This window comes from Tachypleus tridentatus, chromosome 2 (genome assembly GCF_004210375.1).
Source record: "Tachypleus tridentatus isolate NWPU-2018 chromosome 2, ASM421037v1, whole genome shotgun sequence".
NCBI lineage: Eukaryota > Metazoa > Arthropoda > Merostomata > Xiphosura > Limulidae > Tachypleus > Tachypleus tridentatus.
In genome coordinates, this window is record NC_134826.1 from 109,083,703 (window position 1) to 109,095,724 (window position 12,022).

At 28.6% G+C, this 12,022-nt stretch overlaps 1 pseudogene across 1 annotated transcript in view; it reads right to left on the bottom strand.

The window, feature by feature from the left end:
- LOC143244816 (twitchin-like) overlaps positions 1 to 12,022 on the bottom strand; it is a 296,421-nt pseudogene that overhangs the window by 195,080 nt on the left and 89,319 nt on the right. The window contains exons 24-29 of the transcript XR_013025339.1: positions 10,928 to 11,218; positions 9,802 to 9,908; positions 9,222 to 9,340; positions 7,765 to 8,001; positions 7,105 to 7,144; positions 6,729 to 6,822 (exon numbers count right to left, since the gene is read on the bottom strand). The product of XR_013025339.1 is annotated as a twitchin-like (transcript). The remainder of the gene's footprint in view (positions 1 to 6,728; positions 6,823 to 7,104; positions 7,145 to 7,764; positions 8,002 to 9,221; positions 9,341 to 9,801; positions 9,909 to 10,927; positions 11,219 to 12,022) is intronic.

Genomic DNA, 12,022 nt, shown 5'->3' on the forward strand with positions numbered 1-12,022 from the left:
ACTATGCAGTGTTTATGATATACTTGTTATCTCTATAATATAAAAACTTTGTTACGCATACGTTTAACTAGTTCTGAATATATACATTATTTTGAAAACAAGTAGAGTGAGTGATGTTTGTTGATTTTTAAATTTATATCGAATACATCACAGACAATACTGTAAAAGAATCCTAAGCCCAATAACTTACACAGTATATGTTTATACTAAAAGAAGTATAAATTAAAGCCTTTGATTGGCAAATGACAAATAACCTTAATATGTGACACAGAATCCTTTTAGCATAACATACTCAACCCTGTGTACTATAAATATTTTTTATAAACAGTTATATGGTTTATGGTCTATTTATAAGCACTTAACAACCTATACAAGACATGACATTTATCTTGTTAGTATACTTCCATTAGGAATGCACATAACAGTAAAATAACCAAATTTTGTTAGACTGGTATAATATGACACTTATAAGATCAGTTGAAACTATTGAAAATGACCACCAGTTATTAAAAACATTGTTTAATACATGAAATGATCGATAAAACAGTATGCACCTTCAGAATAGATAGAACAAGTACAATCTGTAATGCTAATATTGCGAGATTTTAACACTGTTAATGAAAACTATATGCTACTTCTTCAAGCAAAGGTCATGTTTCTGAACTGACATATCAGTTCATTACTTTTCATATGGACTCATTATCAAATATACATCACAAAAACGTTAATACAGGATATTCATAAAATGCTAGAAAAACCAAACATAGTTAGTTAAAAAAATTTATGTTACCTACTAAGAACAAATTACACTGTTTGATTAACCAGCTTTGATATAAACTAAACCAAAACAAGATATCTGCAAAACACAGAAAAAAAATTCAAACCTTCTTTAAAGAAAATGCCAAACCACTTTTTTTTATAATATAGTGTAACATCTTCATTTAACACTGTGTTAGTCTCCTGAGGTCTATGAAGACCCCAAACATTTTACAAATATTGATGCCAAAAGAAGAAAGCATGTATATTATTGTTGTTCTCAGTATTTTCAATATCTGACCAGTTTGTGTTAAATTGTTACACTTAGTTTATGTGGAAAAAAAAGAAAGAAGTTGTAATATCCAATGCTGATTTATTGATTAATATAGGAACAAATTTTGAGTGTTAGGGATTTTTGCTTTCAAAATAATATCTTATTATTACTTAAATATTTTAAAATTAATTTTTTATGATGGGGTTCACTTGAAATCTAGAAGAGTAACTATGGAAAATGTTTATTGAAGACTAATAGTGTTAAAAGCCCAGTTTATACTATTACTGTGTTAATATTGTAGAATAAACTGAAAAATAAAAAAAAAATATGCTACAAACGATTGCAGATCTCAAAATGTAAGATAGTTTTAAATAATTTCATTATCCAAACTACTGAAACACAAACAATTTAATTTATAAAGCTCGAATAGAATATGCTGAAATCATTGCAGGATCATAAACAATAACAACAAACAGTAATTTCTGAAATGGTTAATAAAAAAACAAGAAACTGTGTGATTTCACACTCATTATGTGTGGAAAAGTAAGTAAATCTCTGGGACATTTTATCATATAAGTATCAATTTGCTCATCAAAATACCTGGTGACTTGAACACAACAAATTTCTGTTTATGTAGGTTATATAATATAATTCAGACTGTATCTATAAATAAGTTATTTATTTAGTTTTAAAACATAAATGATGAATGCTTTCATTGTTGTTATAACATAGTTGATAGGTGATCTAACTCTTACACTGTACATTTCTGAAGCTATCAGTACATAACAGCTTAACTAACAAAGGTTTCAGTAGCAAAACTGAAAGATTTTAAATAATCAATATTTTTTAATAGTGGGCAAGTACTAAAAGATTTGAAGACGTCTAATGTTAATACTCTTTTAATTAAAGTGTTGAAAAATGTCCCTGTCATTACAAGCATATTAGTCTTACATCAATAGTGGAAAATGTTTTGAAAGTCTGATGAAAATATGCTTTGCAAAGTCACTTAACAGAATTTAAAATTTTGTTGAACAGTTTTTTTCAGTGTGGAAGCTTTCACTTTACTAACCTTCTGACAATCTCTGAAGAGTTTACTACTTATGTAGATGAGAGTACAGGTGTGAATTTGACATATCTGAATTTTCAGTAACTTTTGACAAGATGCCACATAAAAGGACAGTTAGAAAAGTTATGTCTGTATGTGTGGAGGACAGGTAGACACATTGGATAGAAAACTAGTGGGATCAAAGAAAGCAGAGGGTCATTATAAATTAATTTACTTCAAGCTGTATTTATGTCACAATTGGGCTCAGTGTTAGGACTTTAGCTCATTTTAATTTACACCAATGACACACATCATGGAATAGCCAACAAACTATTTGCTGATTATATTAAAAGTTTTGAGTGTTGCTGGTTATGAGGAGGATTCTACTGCTTTACAAATGGAATTAGATCTTTTGATGAATTGGTATATAAATGCCAGATGGATTTTAATTCCAAGAAATGAATGGTAATGCATATGTGATATGACAATTTGAATTATGAGCATAGTTTTGATGGGAATAACCTCAACAGTGTAATTAAAGAAAAGATATTGGCATTTTGGTTGATCAACCTCTTAAACCATCTGAGCAGTTTACTGTTGTTAGTGGTAAGGCAAATAGGAATTTAGGTTGTATCTGCAGAAATATAGGTTATCAGTTAAATCACATTTAGAGTACATTGTTCAGAAAAGTTAGTGTATCTGTTTAAGATAGTAAAAAGCATATTTTTCATATGTGATGGTGAAAATGGTAAACTAAGAGATATAAATACAGATTTTGGTAGGATAGTAGTCATCTTCAGTTAAGACAGCTTTATTTTTCTGACAGAGTAGTTACTATTTTGGATGGGTTGCCTTCAGATGTGGTACATGCAACTAGTTTAATAAAATTTAATGGAGAGCTTTCAATGTTTTAATTTTATTTTAGACTCTACTATTGTGGATTGAATGGGCTTAGATGAACCAAAAGGTCATTTGTTGTCCTTATGTTATATGTTTATGTAATTATATATATATATATTGAAACCAATTATTATTTACATGTAGAAATGTTCCAAAGCTTTGTTACCTCCAATACCAAAGGTGGACAGAGGTTATGTATTCACCCCAGTGTGTGTATGTATGTGTGTGTGTGTGTGTGAATGAGTGTCAGCAAGATTTCTTTAAAATGTCAGAATGAATTTGGACAAAAGTTGCTGTGACCAAACTTAGAAGTTGGAGGGTCACGGTAAAGTCACAAAAATTCTAAAATTTATTATATGTTAACATGGTGACAAGTTTTTCACACTATTTTTCTCTATAACTCAGTTAAAAATGATAAAACTTTGATGAAACTAGGACACATGCAGAATATTACTCCTTGTTTTTCTGGCAAAATTCATAACAAGGGACATATAGACTCATTTTCTTATTTTTTTGAGAGATGAATATGATCAATACTCTGCAGTAAAGGTGTGCACTCTACTTAGTGCCCATAGAGTTTCAAAAAATGCAAGCACTTTGATCTGTCAGATGAAATTAAGTTCAGCTATGTGGAAGAGAGAACAATTAATAGAATCACTGGTGTTTGGAACTTCCTGACTATCTTAAAATATGTAACTGTTAAGCAGACAGCATAATTAAACCTCTACAACAAGAGCAGTTGGAGAGATATGAGTACACTGTTTGAATAATCAGTCTCTTTTTTTCAGGAACATTTTTACTCTAAGACAGTAATAGTTAGTAATGTCATGAGAATACATTGTGAAAAATCAGTATTTGTATCAGAAACATATTTATAATTCCAATGGACCCAAACTTTATAGATGGCTTGTAAACATAACTAACATGTAGTTACATTAATATATTATATAAAATATTTTAAAACCAATATTAATTATACTTTACAGGTTCAGAGTAAATACTTTGTCAAATGTATTACCAAAACAAATATACAAATAAATTATCAATACTAAATACATAGCAACATACGTTAAACCATTTTAAAATGTGAATATAAATTTGAACGAAACGTTGGAAACATTACAATAGATATCCAAAACAAAACGGATGCAGGTTGGGAAATGTGAGAAAAGGTAAGTATCTATCAGAAATACATTTTCAGTGTAGGAAAATGCTAACTTCTGATGCAAAATCTTATATCTTCACACAAAGAGCTAGAATCCTACAATGGAATGGTGGAATGTCATTGAAAAAAATTATCATATTTTAGGAAGCACCCAGAGAGAGATCAGAAGATATAGAACCAAAAGAAAAAATATCACACCTCAGTACTTTGCTCTTTTATGAGTGTGTTGTGAATATAAAAGGTGAGAAAATATGAAGGAATCCAAGAGTATGTATGACCAATTAATTGGACTCCTGGGTGTCTAATGACTAAGACACAACAGACCGCAGTAATAGTTTGACCTCATCCAACACCAGGCAATATCAGAAACAGTACATCAGATCCACAATAATTAGAGGATTACTCAGCTCTTCACCTTGAAAAGAGAATTGTAGGGAAGATAAGTTTCTATACCAAAATCCATCTCCACTTGAAAGCACTTCCAACTCAGCAAACACTAGATTTGCCAGGAACTAATATCTATTGGACAGTATAACATCTCCAATTCAAAACCTGGCAGCAATGGGTATGGCACTTTTAGTCTATGATAAAAAAAGGACACCCAGCTGCATCTAAGCAAGTACATGTGCTGCATCCAGCTAAAACCAACATCCAGCAGATGGTACAAAGTGGTACCATAGACCATGGGTGCACCTCCAGACTAAACTCTAGTGGCAGTGGGCACTTGTTATCCAGTCCTGAAGACTTACTTAGCTAAACCATCTCCAACTGACAAGATCCACAAGGAATGTACCTCTGGCGGATGATAGGAAAAAAGAATGAAAAGTGATATTACTTAAACATACAACATTTTCTAAACACCATGTAAAGCTTTATTAGTGTTGTAGAACTATCAACTTAGTATGATTCAAGAGCTCAAAACTGACAATCGATCATGATGCATGTTTTGTTATGTAGATATATAAAACATAAAGTTTATTGTTCTAAAAAGTAAATAGTGATTACCATAGTCAACTGGAAAGCTAATCATAATTTCTCAATAAATAACATAAGAGTTGATGCAAATATGAAAAGCACATTAATAAATACTCATTATCACTTTTTTAATACAGCAAATTTACTAAATTTTTATTTTAAAACAAAAATAAAGAATTTCTCATCTTATCTTTATTCAATAGCATTCTTTGTTATTTCTTAATTATTTCCAAATTTAATATTAACAAATTAAAATTAAAATTAAAATCTCTACATACTCAGTCAAAGAAATCAATAATTTTAGACTTTTGAACATATAAGTGTAATTTACTTTTCATAAGCTTAATTTTACATTGATTTAATAAATTCACTAATCACGTTTGAAGGCATTCTTCTGTCTTCACTTTACTGTTTCACTTACTACCGATTTCAATATATTTGTTGATTATTATTGTGTTTATGAAAAAACTGTGCCTATACTTAGTAAAGACAATTATACAAATTTTAAATGTTATTAAGGAAAGATACAGTATACTACTACATAAATATATATTGTAAAAACACATGGAATACTGAAATAGCTTGTACATCTAGTATCTTATAACATTAGCATTCTCTACCACAAGGAAAATTTGGTGTGCAAGATACTGCAATGTTCTTTGCACCATAGGGAACACAGAAATACTAGACACATATCCTTGCATAATGTAAAGCAAAAAGGAAATACAAAAGTACCACATACATCTATATATCCTTGTACCAAAAAGAACAAAGAAGTACCATGCATATTTATGCATCCTGTAACAAGAGGTATGGAAATATCATGAATTTACAAGTATCCTGTAACATAGAGAATACATATAAACCTTATACATCTAGGTTTCCTGTTACCATGTGCATCTATGTAACCAATAACATATGGACCATGTATAACTAGATATTGTGCAATATCAGAAACTCAGAAGTACTTTATGTATCTTGGTATCCTGTAGTATAATAAGCAAAATATACCAAGTACAAGGTATCTTCTAACACAGCCTACATTTCATAGGACACAGAATATTACATTTAATAAAGTAATGTGCAACGCAAGAGACAAAAAAAAACATATGGATCAACAAATCTTGTAATTAGGAAACAAAAGTAATATTTAATTATATTTATTCTGCTGAATATATACAAAAAATTACACATACCATGTACATCAGAGTATTTTATAATACAGATAAAACCATAATTATATTACATAACCTATGAATCCTGTAGCAAATGAATATACATTACTAAATATTTTATTTTTTTATGTATACTTGAAAATTACAAATTTACATAGAAATTACGTACTGTAGAACTATACTGTATAAAATCTGAGTGAATGACTTTAAGCTAAAAAATGTTTTTTTTAGTTTAAATTGAAACAAACAGGTAATAAAACTAAAATTCAGTTTACACTTATTAACGACATTGCAATAAATCATGCTAAGATATTTATTAAACTAAATTGTAAGGAGTACTCAGCAAAACTTATACAATATCCAAGAAGCATCAACTTTAATTATTAATACTGGATGAATGATAAAACATCATTAACAATAATTCCGAAAAATATTCACCTTTGTTTCTTTCTTGGCCTTCTCTTCCTCCTCTAACGGTTTTAGATCACCCCAGTCAGGGTCATTTTTGCCTTTTCCCCACTTGGCATACTGCCTATCAAGGTTAATGTTTTACTGTTAACAAGTATTTGTCAGTAATAAACATTGATGTAAAAGAATAGCGAGTATAAAAATACTTTATGTAAAATGTATAATAAAATAATTAATATGTAACTAAAAATAGAAACAATATTTTCAGAGAATCATGCATAACAACTGAGCCTTAAAAGATATTTACCCCTAGATATTAACAAATATTTGCTTTTACACAACAGATACTAAACTATTTGAAATCACAACACCTATTGAAATCATGATCCTGAAATATAAATCCTACCTATGTTTCAACATTGCTCTGAAGTCCATCCCACTTTCACCTAAAGAAAGAGAAAAAAAAAGAATTTAGCAAATAGATTCTTATTAGATAAGAAAAGATGAAAATAAGAGAAAATTATAAATTATTTTTCTGGATAAATAATAAGAAATGCATCAACTGTGTAAAAAAATTTAAAACAAATAAATGCAAGGAAAATACTTAGTATAATTATTCAGTAAATAATAATGAAAGAGTAAAATAAAATGTGTTTAAGACCAATGATGAGCAATAATCACTACTAAGAAATAAGAGTAAATAATATTTTCATACAAAATCCTGATAAACACACTCAATAATAAAAAAGAAAGTTATGGATTTTAAAGTAATGAAATATCTTTGGTATAGTCAATTATAAACAAGAATCTGCAAAAGCATAATTATGACTTACCACTGATAAAAAATAGACTTACAAAGAATAAATGTATTATTGAGAAAGGTAAGCTTGTGAATTATAGAGTTAAAAACATAAAACACTGATACATATAGAAAATGATTACTCATTATTAACCTAATAAAATTTATAAACATTTAGAAAAAATAAATACTTACTAAAAAGGATTATTAAAATTCAGGAATAATAAACAAACTAATAAGACAATTATATTAAAATTGAAGACTCACTGCTGACAAACAAAGACATGTTGACACTATCCTCTCCATGTTTATTGTAAGCAACTACTTTGTAACGACCCTCATCTGTTGACTTAGCCTTGCGAATACAGAAGAAGACATTGTTGGTTTCTCCATCAGTGACCACTTTGTATCGTCCACCTTCAAAAATTTCTGACACACCTTTAAAAAAAAGGAATTCTGGGACTGGGTTGCCTTCCACTTCAAATGCCAAGTATGCTGTCTGACCTAAAGAAATGAAAAATTTAATAATAATACAATGTATACTTCTCTCATAGTACAAAACTTAAAAACAAGAATAGGTCTTATTATTGTTAGATGGATATTTAAAAGTTTTAATTATATACATTTTGCTAAAAACACAAAATTTCTGTGAAACAATAGCAACCAAACCTAAAAATGCATAGCAATAGTGCACTTTTAGCATCAACTTCAAATCAGTCTAATTTTAATCATTTTGGGTTCAATAAAAACTTCTAAAAATTCTAAAACAAATACAACCTCATAATTTTTAACTGTTTGGAATACATTTTCACACAAATAAATGTGTTACACAAACAGCTCCTAACAACAAACACAAATTTTCAACTGTCTAGTTGTTAATTTATTTTAGTTAAATCTTACCAAAGTTATCAAATATTTTAGCTAATAATCATGTTTTTAGCTGTAACAAGTTATAAGTCTGTTGTAAGACTGAAAAATTACAATACTTTAAACTGTAATATTAACTTTAATATGAAAAACTACAAATTAATTGGTTGATCATAGTAATTATCTGTCAGTGCAATATGTATTTTACATTATAAACTACATGAAGCATATCATCCATTTTATTAATAGAATTGTAACCTACTCATTATCAGAGCACTGTAACAAAAATCTACATAGGAGCATAATTTCCTGCTGCACTTCTAAAAATTAATGGAAAGTATCAAACTCAACTAGAAAATCTGTAAAATGTAACCAAAAACTTAGATTATCATACTTCAATCACATTCTTCAAGAAAGATTCCACTGTCAAGATTTAATTTTTAATGTTCATAGACTTTTTAATCATGCTTTATGTGATGTTAAAACATATACATATATATATATTTGGCAAAATGATATTGGAAAACATGAAAAATCAAAACAAGAAACAATATATGCAGAATACAAGAAATACTCTTAATGCATACAAAAAGTTAAAACAAACTTTCTGTACCATTAAGAGCAACGATTTTTAAAAAATGTGAATGACATTGGATAAAACTCTCACTTGAAGTAATTTGATTTTATTCAGCAAAAGAATTTGGGGAGACTTGTACTGAAGAATCCTTTCCAGTTCTTGCTACTCAAGAAATAGTTCACAAGACTGTCAAAAAGAATACTATGTATTGGTGATGTCAATGTTTTGAGTTATCACAGGTTAAGTGGCATTAATATGGTATTGTGGTTGTTGACTTTACCTTCCACAGCTGACACATTCTCCTGATAATCCACAATAGCAGGAGGACCTTCTTCTTCTTTAGGAACAGGGCGAAGAGGAGTTGATTTTTTATCAACACGCTCTTCAATATCTTGTATACTAAGAATAATAATAGATGTTATTCTAATTAGGTTAAAATATTAAACCATTCCTTCAGTAAAGGGTAAAAACATATTGAATAATGTATGATAATGAAAAATATATAAAAATGGCTTCAGTTTACAATTTGCAAAAGTCAAAGATAAACAGAGTACAAAAAATGATATATATTGTGGAGAAAAATCAATATAATTAAAAATAAAAACTTGATAAAAGTTTATGTGCACACAAAAAAACAACTGGAACTCTTGCTTACATAACACTGTGAAACATAAAATGTATTTAAAAATGTTTCTATCATATATATTTCATAACAGATGTATAAACCCTTTTGAAGAGTGAACTATTACAAAACTATTCTAGTTTTGTATAAACAATTCACCAATACCAATTTTTGGTAATCGTTACTCAAAGTAAAATTTTATTTGAATCAAGTTTATGATGTGTTAATTTTCAATAACCTTTGTTTCCGCACATCAGCACTGCCTTTTCGCTTCTGCCTCACTTCCAACACTTCACCAGGACGGAGCTTCTTAGTTTTGCCAGATTCATCAACAAGTAACCCTTTCTACAAATCAGAAACATACTATTTATACAAATTTCATATGAAAACTACTGTGGTGCATTTAACTTACAATCTATCAAACGTTTTGCTCATTTTTACCACAACTGTCAATCAAAAAATGTCTCATAACAAAAGTAAAGAATTCATTCAACTCAAAATTCAGATTTGATAAAAAAGAAATATTAAAAATAATCTTTCAAAATAAATTTATTTCATTAGCCAAGAAGAACAAAGAAGATATCAAAATGTCAGTAGAATATTAAATCAAATTAATGTGCAACATGAGTTGTAATTCTTTCTGTAATATGATTAAACAAAGGTATCTCATTAGGTTTCTGTAAATTCTTTCTGAACAGTATGAAATATTGACAAACATTAGCAAGTACAAATTCAGACTAGAAGCCCTACTGTTTTTAGTTAGCATATGAGAAGAAGCAGAAAAGTTAATAAAGCCAAACCTTTTCATCTCTATGTTACTCACAACCACAAACTTATACCAAGTATCCTGCATGTTCTATTACTAATATGCTTGAAATTGTGATAGAATACAACATCCCTAGTCACATTATAACTGCTATGTATGTGTAGAATTATAGTTGTACCGTGGTAAAATATCCATAGTCCATTATTACGAAAACAAATTTATTTTACAAGTGTGATTGTATATGTACAAAAAGTAACAAATAGACACATATATTGTATTGAGAAATTATACAAACAGTACCCTATTAAATGTTATTAGTAGAAATTTAATACCTTATTCGCTTCTTTAGTAGTTGAGGTTTGCAGTCATCATAGTTTTACTGAGATAAAAATTTATTGAAAAATAATACAGACATGGTAAACACTGTTAACTCAAGACATAAAATATCTTAATATAAACTTGAAATATTAATCACAAAACATTAAATATATTAAATACTAATTAACAATATTGTATCTTTTGTCCACATGACCATATGAAACAAAGTTATAAACACTTCATTTAAATTTTAGTAAATCTATTTTAGGGCTTGACATACCTCATCAGCCACAATGATAGAAGATCTTCGAGATCCACTAGGACTAATTAATGGCTGTTCTAAAGTAACAGATCCCCTTCTACTCCCAGTAGCACTGCCTGGTTCAAGAGAGTCCTTTCGTACTGGTTCAGGTGTAGGCTCCTTAACAATGACTGGAACATCTAGTTCTCCTTCTTGTTTTGATTTTTTAGTGTCATTCACTGTCACTTTTGGAGCTTCTTCCTTTTCTCTTTTCTCCTTAGGTTTGGCCTTAAGCTTCTTCTCCTCAGTGGGTTTTACCTCAGGTTCAGGCTAAAATAACATATATAAAATTTAAAGAAGTCTTAACAAAACAAAACTTGCTTACATGTAAATAACTACTAAATTATGACAACAAAAAACAATTAGTACTTCAGTACTACTACAATGAAACATATAAAGTTAAGTGCTTCTAGGGAACAAACAAAGTGTACATAGGCAATACATGAAAAATTCAATAATCCAATAATATTCTTTGTATAATATTTTAAACATTCCAACTGAGAGGGTTAGAACTTGTAAATGACAACCTGTATTATGAGATTTAGTTCTTAAGTATGTTGTTTTGTTATTTACTTCATTTAAGTAATGCATTAAAAAAATTTGCTACATCTTGTATAAACCTTCAGTTATATGCTACTTTTTAACAGTAAATAACAGAGAGAATATTGTTAATTTCTTTTAATGTTTGAAAGAATATAAATACATCTTAAGTTTAAACACATACATAAAATATGGTGTTTTGAAATTAGTATAAAATTAATATCTCCAGTATACAATTTTTGTAAAGAAGACAATAGCAACATATCATATTTTTTTGGAAAAATATATCTCCCAAAATATTATCTCCAAATTGTACAAAGGTGAAACAGAAATATCAGATTCAACAGAAAGATAAAGTTGGCTGAAGCAGAAAAGACTGAAAGAGAAAGCAAAAAAAAAAGTATATTTTAGAAAAAAACAGAAAACGAAGAGGGAGAGGAAATATTTTAAAGATCACTGTTCTTTTAATTAAGAAATACACTACAAGTTTTTAAAACTGTAATTTAAATAAAATTAGAATATGATTATGTAAAA